Genomic DNA, 12,329 nt, shown 5'->3' with positions numbered 1-12,329 from the left:
AAACTTTTATGTTCTTTTAGTTGAATTCTCAATGTATGATTACCTATGGATTATTTGGAGATATTATCGATAGAAATTATAAGTTGAGAAGAATTTATTTTGATTATGAGTTGAAAATTTTGCTTGAGGACAAGGAAATGCTTAAGTGTGGGGGTATTTGATAAACCGTAAATTATACATATTTTTACCCCATGTTTAATGCATTTTATGGATGACTTCTCATTAGAATTTGTGAATTCGATGCTCCTAATGCTTTAATTTCATGTTTTATACTTAGGAGAGCATAGGAGAGCGAAAGGAACTAGAAATGGCCCAAAAACAGAGAAAATGGGCCAAAGTACGAAATCAACACGGCCTGGACCTCCTCACACGGGCAGACCACATGGCCGTGTCAATTTGGTAGGATCGAACACGGCCTGAAGTAATCAAACACAGGCGTGTGCCACGGGCGTGTCCCTGTTGAGCCCAAGTTGAGTCCAATTCGGAAAAGGCTATTTTTTAGGGCTTTTATGCATTCAAAAGCCTATAAATACACCCTAGAGGAGGAAGAAAAAGGAGACGGAGAATAGAGAGTAAGGAATTACTCCAAGGAAGCCGGTTGATCCATCTCAGAAGTCAGATTCATCATCAAGACTAAAGATCTCTCCTAAATTTCCCTTCAGGAGTTTTGGGTTTTCTTTATGTTTTGTATTCTTTATTCTTCTGAGATGTTTTCTTATTTAGTTATGAACTAAAACCCCTAAATACCTAAGGGGAATGAAACCTAAGACAAATCTTGTTATTATTTTCTGAATCATATGATAAATATTTAACTTGTTCTTAATTATGTATTCTTAATTATTGTTTTGATATCCAAGGATACTGATTCAAGACATGCTCTTATTCAGAGGAGGAATAGACCCTGTCTAAGAGTACATTTGTCATAATTAAGCGGAGTTGATTGCACGCCTAGACATAGGGTAACAAGGTTTTGCTGGATTAGGGTGAAACCTAATAAGGGGATCCATAGATCGAGTTAATGCAACCCTAGAGTGTTAATTAGAGAAAAGTCTCAATTATTCAATCTAGGGATTAGACATTATTAGTCTTGAATAGGGATAATAACATAAATTAGGGATCTCTACGGAACTAGTTGAATGAATAAATCGTCCGAATCGGAGCCAGAATAACAAGTAAAGTCTAGGTGGATTTTTCCTTAGGTATTGTCTAAATTCAATCGATTTTTCCCAAAAGCAATTCCCTAATTCTTTTCTCTATGCATTCTTAGTTTAGATAATTAGTTAATTAAAACAAAACCTCTTTATTCTTAGGCTAGATAATAAAAAGATAGTCATTACTAGTACTTTTAGTTCCTTTGGGTTTGACAATCTGGTCTTGCTAAAACTATACTACTGTTTGATACGTACACTTTCCTACATCGCGATAATAGTTAGTTCAAGAATGAGTAATTATAAATATTTAAAACCTATCACGAAATAATGCGATCATGTGGATAGTGTCGGTAATCCCAAACGAAAGTGCAAGCACTGCAACAAATTTCATTTTGGGGAATGCCATTTGAGAAATGGAGCTTGTTATTGATGTGGTTCACTTGACCATTTTCTCATAGATTGTCCGGAGAGAGTTGAAAAAGAAATAGAACTAGCTCCAAAGCCAAGTAATCTTGTTTTGAGGCACAGACCACCCTATTACCCCGGCAATGTTTATGGTAGTTGAGGTACTACCAGGGATACAACAGTTAAATCTGAGGCTCGAGCACCTACAAGAACTTATGCTATTCGTGCTAGAGAAGATGCTTCTACACCAAACGTCATTACTAGTACATTTTCTCTACTTGATATTGATATTACTGCTTTGATTGATCTTGGTCCACACATCCATACACATGCACAAACTTAGTGCCAGTTAAAATTTACTTGTTGACTTCACTGAATTTGTAGCTAAAGTTTCAAACCCTTGTGCCAGTGTGTTTTAGTGGATAAAGCCTGTAAAAACTGTCCGTTGATGGTAAAGGGTTATTGCTTTTTAGCTGACTTGATGTTATTGCCATTTGATGAATTTAATGTGATTTTGGGAATGGATTGGTTAACCCAGTATGATGTAGTGGTGAAATGTTTGATAAACTGGATAGGTTACTGTAACGCGTAGGTTTGTGCAAGTGTACACAGTCGTTATCAATTAATAAGTAAGTATTGAGTTATCGTCTGCACAGGGATTGTATTTGTGTTAAATCACTTAATTGTAAAATTAGACTAATAACTTGGTAGATAAAAACCCAATATGGTTGAGAAGTGATGATTGAAATATATTAAACTAAATGCAATGATCCCTAATGTAAATTATCCTAAGTATGCAAACAATATGAATGGAATAGATTTTGGCAACATTAAACACAATTTGCAGCAATTATAACATAAACAAACTAGAGCAATTACTTTAATTAAACTCAATTTGTTATCAACATGCTTAATACCATTCGGAAAAATATTCCATGGCAACTCGATCTTTCATGAGTTTGGAAACCACATTAGGTCCTTTCGAAATCCTTTACTTAGTAAATACACATTTTACCGATCCTTATTTACTAAGGGTTTCTTAGCATTCGAGTGAGATAAGAGGGACGGGTTAGGTTTGAAACAATTTAATTAAACAAATCTAAAAACTATGGAGATAATAGAGCTTGGTTAGAGTTGTTATACAACCTGCAATTTAATCGGGTTAGAATCTAAATTGAGCATGCACATTTCAATTATGTGTCCACTAGCCGTCATCTGGTTAGGATCACTCAGCTAATTTAGGTGCATTTCAATCACGTATGAATGGAATACAAACTTGATTTTAATTGAAAACATGATCAATTGAGGCACAAACATTATAAGCATGAATCAAATAAATATTATTTAATCAAACCAATCATCCTAGCTTAAATAAAATTAAGCTAATATTGTTGTAAACAAGAACAAGGAACATAGAGCAAACATTTTTCTATTAAGTTAAAGGGAAGAAAGATTAAACCCAAATCAAAGTGGCTGTTACCTAAGACTCTGACTGACGAGGCTCCTTCGTTTCTTCACTTTGCTCCTTTGCTGATGGCTCTCCAAGGTGGCTGACCAAGGGCTTTTTAAGAGGATTTAATTGCTAAAATCCCTATGAAGAGATGATGCTAGGTGTGGGAAATGGAAAATGCTAAGAGAATTGCGAGAGAAGAGAGAATGATGATGGATGAGGGATGATGAATGAGGGAACGAAGGGATCTTATTTATAGGTGAAAAGAGGTGGGTAGTTTGTTAAAAATAGTTGGGTTTAGTCTCTTCAAACTTCTTCCAGGAGTGCCTATCCACAATTAGTGGAATTTAAGCTAATTTTTGCTTGATTTTTAAGCAATTTAAGTGCTATAATAACTCAGGATTGAGACTCGGCCAAATGTAAATCTTCGGGCAAATCTCTAATTTCTTCAACAATGCAAAAACCTTCTGTAATTAAACCAAAAAGTGGTTTAAATGGACAACCATGTGTAGCAGAATTTGGGTTGACTTGGTCTTCAATTTGAACGGTTTTTGTAATCCAACAAAGCTATCAGACCTGTCCAAAATAAATTAATAAGTTAAAGGACCAAAGAATAAAATTTATCCAATTTAAATAATTAATAACAACCCAAATTATTAATGAAATATTTAAAATGATTTATTAAAATAATTTTATATATTATTATTTAATGTAATCATGCATGGTCCATTTTATGTCTTAAAAATGTAATATGTTCAAATCAATATAAAATAAGCCATTTTATGCATGAAAACTATATAATAAAGCATAAAATCACATTTTAATAATTTTATGTCCTAATTTCATATTTTCACATATTTCATTAGTTTATTAAACAGTTCCTTAGTTTTAACAACGAATATAAGTAAAAGGTGATAAATTACATAGGAAAAATCCTATATATTTTTCAGTTTACATACCCCCAAACTTAAATCATTGCTCGTCCCGAGTAATGTTTATACACAGCAAAAAGGTCTTGCTAAGGCAAAATTGCTAACTATCTAAGCATCATCAATCTTTGTCCCATAATCATGCATTAATAACTCCATGTTCATAGATTTTCTTTATTAACAATTAATTTATATGCAAAAGTTTATAGAATTTTATACTAAGTTTCAAAATATGCCAACATGAATCATAGTTTGTATGTATGTCACAGCCATAGATAACATTCTTCATTCAACATAATTTCTTATCAATCAAGAAAACAATCATAAGGCTTATTTATGATCTTTATATGTTGAACTTAGTACTTCCTCTCCACTAATGTAGGTGACATAATCATCAAATCAATAGGTCTTAACCTTTAACTTTGTCTTGGATTTATCAAAATACAGCTTTTTTCTTTAAGTGAACCTTTGGAACATCCCCAAACTTATTTTGAACTCAACCTCATACATTTTTCCTTTTTGGAGACTGAGCAAACTTTTCTTCGCTCTTCCTTCATCTTTTTTTTTTTAATCATGAGCATATACATCTTTTTGAAAATTTCCTCAAATGTTCATTACCAAGACAACTTTAGTTAAGATGGGTGCACAAAATTAGGATAACTTTAAAAGATGGTAATATAGCTTATAATGTTGGTTCATTGCAATAAACAGGCCTTTAAGCTCAAAATTATAGTTTCAAGGGTCTAATATCATAAGGTTGGCTTGAAAAGGCTCAAACGATCCAAAGAAATAGTGTCTGTATCATTTTAGATTTTTATGTCCCCTAGAATTTTGCCCTAAGAAAGTTACTAAGTCAATTCTAAAGATATAAACCTTCATACATGTATAATCTCAAGACAAACTAAGTTTTCATGGCATATTACTAAGGCTAAGATAATACAAACATTCCATTCTTCATGATAACATACTTTCACTCAGATAAAATCATCATTCATACTTGCATACAAACTATCTCATTAAAAAAATGTCTCTAAACATTCATTTATTAGAACATGCTTATGAAAGAAATGTTTGAAACATACTTGAAAATTTTAAAAATTTGAGCAATTTATTTGCCTTACCCCCTTTAAAAAGAAGCAATATCCTCATTGCAAGAACAAGGTAATGAATGAAAACTGAACAGCAGGTAGGGTTGTAAAGAAAGAGAGGTGAGCCATTAAGACTGCTTAAATACCAAGTCTTTCTTAATAACCCAATCCTAGACATGTTCATTCCCATTACCACATCACTTAGTCTTTTTCATTCTACAGAAGTGTTAAGTTAATTCATGCTTGCTATGTTTTATTCTATAGAAATTAAATCTTAATTACGAAAGAAATGAATTCCTAAAGACCTAAAAATAATTAAATAAATCAAGACAATGATCCCTCATTTTATTTTTTGACTCATTCCCCTTGTCTTTCTCAGCTCCATCTTCGCTTGCATAGTCAGTACCTTCTGTCCATGTCTCAAAGATAACATTTGGGAACTTAGGAACAAAAGTATTAGAGATACTCTTAAAAGTATTTTAAATTAAGTCATCTCTAATTTTTGCATATTTCCAGTAAGTTTATTGTTGATTGTGCATGAACTTGCAAATATCCATCAAAATTGACAACTCTGATTTCTTTGAAGCACTTGCAGAAGTTGGCATAGGAGTTGTAGATTCAGGTTCAACACTTAGCATGACTATTTCTTTTTTTGGCTCAATCTCTGGTTCAGGGGTTACAGATCCTTCAACTGGTTTAAGACTGTTCGGTTCCTTGTTATATTCTTCTTCTTTAGTGTCTGTAACTGAATTAGCTTTATTTTCAATTTCATTTGTTAAGTCCTCGGTATCTGGCTCAGCTGGCTCTTCTTGCTTGCCTTGATTCAACTCATGCACCTTCTCTACTAACCTTTCAAGATCATGATTTGTAATGCACCCTTGAACATATCGCCCATTTAGATTTGCTTGTGTTTTAACATGGGCCCATAAGCAAAGTGAAGTGATTAATGATGGGAAATAAGCACTTTTTTTTTTTTTAGCACAATCATGAATCTCCTTTAGAATAATTTTCCCAACATTAATAGACTTTTCTGTCAAGGTTGCATATAACAAGAGCATTCGTTCCATCGAGATGGTGGAACTATGTGAGATAGGCATAAAACTGTAGCGAACGAAATAAAACCATACCTTTGCTACTGGTTTTAGGTATTCCCTTTAGTAAGAATGGCTCCCATATTTTCTTATAATCCATTAGGATCCCAGATTTGTCACAACATTAAGCACTTGTTGAAGAAAATCCCTTGATATTGTTCATCATAGGGTAGTACTCATCTTCTTCAGCATCAGGTAAGTTAAACAAATCATTGATGGACTTAGAAGTAAAAGGTACCTTTTTCTTTCGAACGATGACCTCAATAACATCTTGTTTAGTAAAACTAGCATAGAATTCTCAAACTAGTTCATCATCAGGAAGTGAACGAGCATCACAAAATCATTCCCACTTGAGAGCATTGATTTTCTTTCTAATAGATATAAGAACAACCATCAAATCATTACTCTTCAAGTCAAAACCTTTTTCTGGCATCATGGGTTGACACTTGAAGATTGAATCAAATCTCTCTTTCACTTCTTCATTGATCAAAATTGGGTTTTCAGTAGTAGTCTTTGAAGATCTATTTCTTTTACGAGACATGGTATTTTTTTCTTGAGAATTTGGCAAATTTTCTGCACAAGGGGGAAAAGTGAAATTGGCATGGTGGGTAAGGACTTGCTACGACGAACATCTTGTGATGGTAAGGATGGTATGGTGGCAACGATAGCATGTGACAACAACGGCAGTGCTTCGACAATCTTCTTGCTGTGGCAGTAGATGGTTTCGAAAAAAATGGAAGAAAACTAAGGTTTCTTTTGGGATTTGAGGTTGACGGCAAAAAAAAAAATAGATTTAGGAATTTTTTTAGGGGTTAAGTAAATTGCTTTGAGGGATATAAAAATTAGTAGAATGGAGAGTGGTTTATATAAGGAAGAATTAGCGCAACATGTAGCGAAAAGTTAGCTACATTAGGTTACTTGGGCGGTAAGCAATGGGAGTGGCAGGAAAGTGTGGATTTTTTTTCTTTTTGTTGTCTTGGGCCTCAAACTTAGACTGTATCTACAAACTTACTCAAAAAAACCTTATTAGTACTTGGGCCAAATTTGACCCCCTTTATTAACATAAAATTTTAAAATTTAAACATAACAAATGAAACTTAAAAAATATTAAATTTTAATTAGAAAATTTCTTCTTAACAAATTACATTAAATTAATTCCCAGGAAAGGTTGGAGAGGTCACAGTGGTCGCGCTTAAGTTCCAATCTCCTTAGATAGAATTAATTAAATATAACAACTTAAGAAAATAAGTTCTAATTATATATTTATTTACAAAATGAGTACATGAAAAATCAAGGGTCTGTTAATTTGAACGAGGATTCAACGCGCTCAACTTCACCATCCAGTAGTGTTTGAGACTTTAAACATACCTCCTTAATTGTCGTATAATTCAATAGCCCCATAAGGATAAACTCGATAGATGGTATAGGGTCATTTCCATCGGGATTTAAGCTTCCCAGGAAATAACTTCAACCTTGAATTAAACAAAAAAACCTTCTGACCTTCTTTAAACTCGCGAGGTTGTATATGACTATCATGCCATCCCTTTGATCTTTCTTTACACATTTTGGCATTCTCATAGGAAAACAACCTCAGCGCTTCTAACTTATCAAATTGTAACATCCTTCTCTCACCGGCTTTCTTAAAATCAAAGTTCAACTACTTTAAAGCCTAGTGAGCTCTATTCTCCAAGTCTAATGGCAAATGACATGCCTTTCCAAAGACTAATCAATAAGGAGTCATTCCTAACGGTGTCATAAATGTTGTTCGATAGGCCCATAATGCACCATCGAACCTTCGAGATCAATCTTTTATGCTAGGGCATACTACCCTTTCAAGAATACCTTTAATTTCATAGTTCACTCTTTCAACTTGCCCATTAGACTAGGGGTGATAGGCAATAGCAATCTTGTGCTTCACATCATATTTGTCAAGCAGCCACTTAAGCCACTTAACCTTCATCACTAATAATAGCTCTTGGTGTCCCAAATCGTGTAAACACATGCTTCTGTAGGAATCGCATGACTACCTTAGCATCATTTGTAGGGTATGCTTCAGCTTTAATGTAACAGCCCGGTTAAGACCCTAGTCGGAACAATGGTTTTGGGACCACAAATTCGAGTTAAAAAAATATTTTAATATTATTTTCCGTGCTTATAATATGTGAATCAATATTTGTGAAAAATCCATGATTTAATTTTATTTTTTGTGTGTCGAATTATGAAAAATGCCTAATCACAGAAAATGCAAAAGTTGTGTGCTACTTGAATAAGTGCCGAATTGTCATGGCTTATTAAGTATGAGGTCCTTATGTTGATATTAGACCATTGAATTTATGAATGGACATATATGCCAAGGGTTAGTGGATTTTAAATGATAATAATAAGGCTATTTTAGTAAAATGTATATTAATGTTATTAGATTAATAAAACAAAGCATGAAATTAGTTCATTATTTCTTCATTTTGCCGAAATTTGAAAGAAAAAGAAAAGAAAAGATCAAGCTAGGGTTCGACACTTATGATTGTTGATTAAGGTATGTATTTTGCTCGGTTTTTGATAATTTCTATGTTTTGTTATCGTTAGTTTGTATTCTATCAAGCCCATGTCTCAATTTCTGAATTTTTTTAAATTATGCCATTGATGCTTTTGTGATTTTTGTGATGATAGTTGATGAAAAATGAAAGATATGTGTTAGATTACATTGTTTTGTATTGAGATTTTTGATGAATTTGAGTATTTTGGGCTAAATTTTAAAAATGAGAAATTGAGGGGCTAAAATGTAAAATAAATTAAATATATGGGCTTATCTAAATTGCATGAATATTCGACCAAGCATGTGTATAAGGAAATTTTGCATATTTTTTGATTGTATGAAATAGGGACTAAGTGTTAAGATGTGAAAATGTGAGGGCTAATATGTAAAATGCCATAAATATGTGTATATGGATTGATTTGAATGAATGTGAGATTGAATAAGTGAAATTTGAATTTATATAGATCAAAACCAAAGAAAAGGAAATTAGATCGGGGAAAGTTGAAAGTCGTTGGATAGCCGTTTGTTTCTGTTCGTTTCCGTACGAGGTAAGTCTATATACAAATAAATGTGTTTGAGTTGAATTATTCATGTTTATATGATATTGAATTGTAATGAATGGTTATAGAAGCTGAATATGTGAAATTGAGAAAGTTTCGATACTGTGATGATGTCCAAAAGCCCCGTACGAACCATAGGAATGTTAGGATACATATATCATCACATAGGATTCCGATATATGATTTCGTGTAAGACCACGTTTGGGACGTTGGTACCGATTTGAGATTTATGTGTAAGACCCTGTCTGGGACAGTGGCATCAATATTTGGTTAAATGTAAAACCATATCTGGGACATTGGCACTGTACAAGCTTTCCGAGCTATCCGCGTATCCTATTTAATTTCGTACATTTTAGCGAGCATTCTGAGAAATACGTAATTAAATGAATGAATAATCAATTCAGGTACATGGATATGTGTTTAACATTTGTTAATGAGAAGTAAGTGTATGTGCATTGATGATATGTGATATAAGTATGAGAAAATATGCTACATGTGCAAATGAATTGGGAATAGGTGAAATGTATATGAACTATGTGGCTTATGATAGTAACTGGATATGGAGTATATGTATTTTATAATGCTTATATGCTTAAAATGATAAGTTTATTTTTTTATGGCTTACTAAGCTTTTGAAAGCTTACTTTGTGTGTTTTTCATCTCTTTTTTTTTTTACATATCGAAGCTACTGGTAGCTCGGTGATCATCGAGGATCATCACTACACTGTCAAACTTATCTTTGGTACCTTTTTAAAGTGTAAATATTAAAGTATGACATGTATAGTCTAGATAAATTGAGATATGTTTTAAAGTTGTGAACATATATAGCCATGTGATATGGCCTGGTTTTGGTTGTGTTTATGAATGACCTTTGAATATAAACTATGTGATACAATATTGCCAATATGATGCGTTCTTGGATGGTCAAAGCGAATTGGTCAATTTTGTAAGACTTTGATATGTACTGATTTGAGGATTTAGTAAGATTATGGCGTAAGATTGAATGGAGAAAATTGAGGTTATGAAACATATGTTTCGTTATGACTTTGGCTTATGATTTGGCATGATTTGGTATGGATATAAACATGAAATTGGTTGTTAATGATATAGCATGAATGCTATATGTTTTGGTTATGTATTGGTTGAAATTTGGTATGAAATGATTTGGTTTTGATATTGATAGGGAGGACCCAAAAATGGGTGGCATAATGGCCTTGTAAATGGCCTACTTTTTCCTACACGAACGGAGACACGGGCGTGTGTGTAGCACCCCTAACCCGTATCTGTCGCCGGACTAGGGTTACCGGATATATCGAAATGTTTGGCAATCATTTCACAAAAAGAAGTCATACATCATCATATTATAATCAAACACCAATAATAAGTCCCTTTGTTAGGTCATTGAGAACTTAAACATGCATTAGGAGATGGTCGGGACTAAACCGAACACATACAAGTTTTTTTTCCGAAACTTAACAATTTTTATGTTATAAAGGTCACACGCCCGTGTGACTAGGCCGTGTGTCTCATACGGCTATAGACATGCCTGTGTGTCTAAATCGTGGCAAAATAGGGCATACATACTGACTTAACAACACGGCCACAAGACACGCCTGTGTGCCTTGGCTATGGTCGAAACTGATTTTAAGTTGTAGGACTATCCCTAGAGATACTGGCCGTATAACATGACCGTGTATCGCATACGGTTGAGAGACACGCCCGTGTCTCTGCCCGTGTGGACAAAAATAGGCTATTTACAAAGCCAATTTGCCCCTATTTTGGGTCATCCTTATAAGCATAAAACCAAGCACATTTCATGTCCCAAAGGCAGCCAAAAACATACTAAATCATGCACAAATTGACCCATGAAGTCATCATCAAATTTCATGTTCATTCTCTATACCAAAACATACCAAAATCACATGCCAAATTCTTTCACTCTTACATGATCAACATCTCAAAATTATCATATCAATCTCATATCAAGATTATACCAAATCCATAACTAAATCATAAAACATACTTCCCAAAATGAGCTTAATACATAACTAAATATACACAGCATTAGCTTCATGATCAAGCCATTTTCACATGGCTACAAATATACAAATCAAAATGAATCATACAGAAACTAGCCTATACATGCCACATAACCAAAAACTCAAAACTTTTATTTACCAAAGCGATAACCGGATAGTGTGATGAGATCTCTAACGACTTCCAACCTAAGTAAATCTTCAAAACTCTATAAACATAGGAAAAACACACATAGTAAGCTTAAAAAGCTTAGTAACCCATAAGCAAATAAATCATCTCAATGATATATTAATTCAATTTAATTAGGTCAAATTTAGCAAATATCAACAACGTATATATTCATCATACTTGTAAATTCATATGTCCATATTAAGTAACTCCACTTATTTATTTATCAATGAACATATAACCATGCTTTCAAATTCAAAAAACAACTGTTAGCTCAATCATATAAATCAAGCTTGCACAAATTCATTACATCACCAACCAAACCATGGTCATTTATTACAAATCATACATAAAGTTACATCAACTTCTTTATAAACATTTCCAAACTCGAACATCATAATTCCCTTATCACATAAACAAGTTTCGCATACATGAATCATATAGTCAACAAGAACAACTTTATTTATAATCATATATATTACATATAAAGCAGACACCAACTCAACCATTTTGATTCCATTATCTGTTCAAGTTTTCAAACTAAGCAATCATACATCAAAGCCATAGTTTCATATTTCATAAATCTCAAATCCGAAATATAAGACCACAATTTCATATAACGGGCGTATATAACACGTCATTCATTCATATACATTCATATCATAAGTTGTCACATATTTAACATATGGTCATATGATACATACTCGCCTTTCATTTCTGAATTTCATAACAAATCACACGTACCTGGATCGGATACAATTTCACATGGTTATTGATTTCTTAGAATGCCGGTTGAACTGTTCGAAATCAATAAGGATACTCGGATAGCGCATAAACTTGTACAATGCCAACATCTTAGACATGGTCTTACATGTAATCAAATATCGATGCCACTATCCTAGACAAGGTCTTACACG

This window comes from Gossypium arboreum, chromosome 13 (genome assembly GCF_025698485.1).
Source record: "Gossypium arboreum isolate Shixiya-1 chromosome 13, ASM2569848v2, whole genome shotgun sequence".
Taxonomy (NCBI): domain Eukaryota; kingdom Viridiplantae; phylum Streptophyta; class Magnoliopsida; order Malvales; family Malvaceae; genus Gossypium; species Gossypium arboreum.
This window is presented reverse-complemented; position numbering follows the sequence as displayed.